This window comes from Callospermophilus lateralis, chromosome 5, assembly GCF_048772815.1.
Source record: "Callospermophilus lateralis isolate mCalLat2 chromosome 5, mCalLat2.hap1, whole genome shotgun sequence".
Lineage (NCBI taxonomy): Eukaryota > Metazoa > Chordata > Mammalia > Rodentia > Sciuridae > Callospermophilus > Callospermophilus lateralis.
The window spans coordinates 45,318,008-45,320,251 of NC_135309.1; the positions used below are offsets into that span (position 1 = coordinate 45,318,008).

General features: G+C 37.2%; 1 non-coding gene across 1 annotated transcript; it reads right to left on the bottom strand.

The window, feature by feature from the left end:
• Positions 1-661: 661 nt before the first annotated feature.
• LOC143400629 (U1 spliceosomal RNA) lies at positions 662-825 on the bottom strand. Its single transcript, XR_013091527.1, has one exon. It is a non-coding gene; the product is annotated as a U1 spliceosomal RNA (small nuclear RNA).
• Positions 826-2,244: the final 1,419 nt, after the last annotated feature.

A 2,244-nucleotide genomic window follows, 5' to 3' on the forward strand; every position in this document is an offset into this window, starting at 1 on the left:
CACAAACCAAGTATTGAGCAAAAAAAGCCAGAACCCTCCCCTTCCAAAAAAATGCATACTACGTGATCCCAGTGATTATACTTTGGAAGAGATAGAGGATAGTGGCCAAGAGAGACATGCAGGAGCTTCCAAGGTACTGGCAATGTGCTCTCTCCTGATTTCTGTGATGATTATGTAGTTCTGTTCACTTGTGGATAAGATGTACATTTACTTTGTATTCACTTGACTGTGTGTGTGTGTGTGCATGTGTGTGTGTGTGTGTGTGTGTGTGTGTGTAATATTACAGCAAGCTTTTGTTTAAAGATTGAATGTTTGAATAATTGGGCATAAACCAATGTGGTCAATTTCTAAAGGACAAAGTGCTAACATGCATTAAAAGTCTAGACATTTTCATATCCTAGGATTTTTTTGTGGAAATTATGTCAAAAATAGAAAATTATCAGATATTTCTTTTAGGTTTCTAATTGTGTTAAATAAACTGTTGAGTTATATTCAACAAAACCTTTTTGAGTATTAAAAGCTGAAGTGACTTTAATTTTTCCTTTTTTAATGTAGTTTTTGTCAGTGCATTATAATTATGTATAATAGCGAGACTCATTGTGCCATATTTGTTACATGTGCATAACATAATTTGATTAATCTCATTTCCCCATTTTTTTTTCTGGGGTGAGCACGAACACTGTCTCCCACTACCACAAATTATGCAGTTGAGTTTCCTGCATTTGGGGAAATCCTAGGGGTCAGCACATCTGGAGTGCAATGGATAAGCCTCGCCCTGGGAAAATCACCTTTGTGATCATGGTACCTCCCCTGCCAGGTAGTTATCATTCCCCCATTTTTATTATCCTAACTTTGTTTTCTATAGCAACAACACTATGTAAGCGTATTTGTTGACTCCTCTTCTGGTATTTTTTAAGAGCAGGGGACCTGCGGGTTCTTATAATTGGCCTGATTCTGGGGGTTAAGGAAGTATGGATATGTATGGTACTGTATGGTACCTCCTTTTGTTTCATGTTTAGGTTTCTGGCAGGGGGATAAATTATTTTATTCTGTCTGTCTAGCTTCCCTAATTCTGTGATCCAAAAGACCTTTTGAGTCTGGGAGCTGACTTGCTCTGTCATACATTTTTGTAGAGACAGCCTTTAAAAAAAAATAATTTTTTTTTTTCTGGAACATTTTCCCATGGAAAGCAGCACTAGGTGGAAGTATCTGGGTATCCAGGAGGTGATCCAAAGGTGAATCTAATCACTCTCTTCTGGGTCGTATCAGACTAAGTACAAACTATCATTAACCACATGAATTCTGAATCTGGGAAGTTACTAATGTGCAAAATATGGTGTTTGCAACTCAGGTGCAGTTTCTATTTTTTCTCTTTAGAGGCATAACCAGACGGAGTAGTAGGATAAGTAGGATTATGCCAGTACTGGCAGGATTTGAACTTTGGGCGATAAAACTGTTACAAAGTAATTTCGTACATAGCCCTTCATCCTGCTGGGGAGAGCGCGAACACTGTCTTCCTATAAATGCTCATCTACTCATTCAGTGAAGCTAAATACTGTTGCCATCTAGCCATCAACTTTGATTTTTACTTGTAGAGATCTGGAGATGATAAAGCTGGATCTCTTTTAAAGAATAACTTCCTTGGAGTCAGGGAGATGTTGGTCAAAGGACACAAAATTTCACTTAGGAACAGTAAGTACAAGAGACCTATTGTACAACATGGTCACCACAGTCAGTTAATGTGCTCCTAAAAATTGCTGTGAAAGTAGATTTTAAGTGTTCTCATTATAAAAAGTAATCAGAACGTGAAATATTCATGTTAGTTAAACTTCATTTAGTCGTTCCACATAGACACATTTGAAAGTGTTGCTTCTGATAAATACATACAATTTTTATTTGTTAATAGAAATAAAGAGAAAATGAAAAAAAATATTTCTATTGAGTATGTACCTTGACCCAGCACAGGGATATTCTTTTTACAACCTTACAGGGTACTTAGTAAAACCCTATTCCTAGGCGCAACAGTTGTCAATGGTTACATGACTTGTTCAAGCACATTTTCAGTAATTAGTAAGGTCAGATCAGAATCCTCATCTCTCTACGCCAAACTCATTTTCCTTTTTTAATGGGCCCCTATTCTTCTCTTTTCAATAATGTTGTTAGACTGGCCTCTCCCAACATTTAGACAGTGATTTCTGTAGATGGGGTGACAGACTTGATTTTCATAGCCCTGTGGGCGTGCTA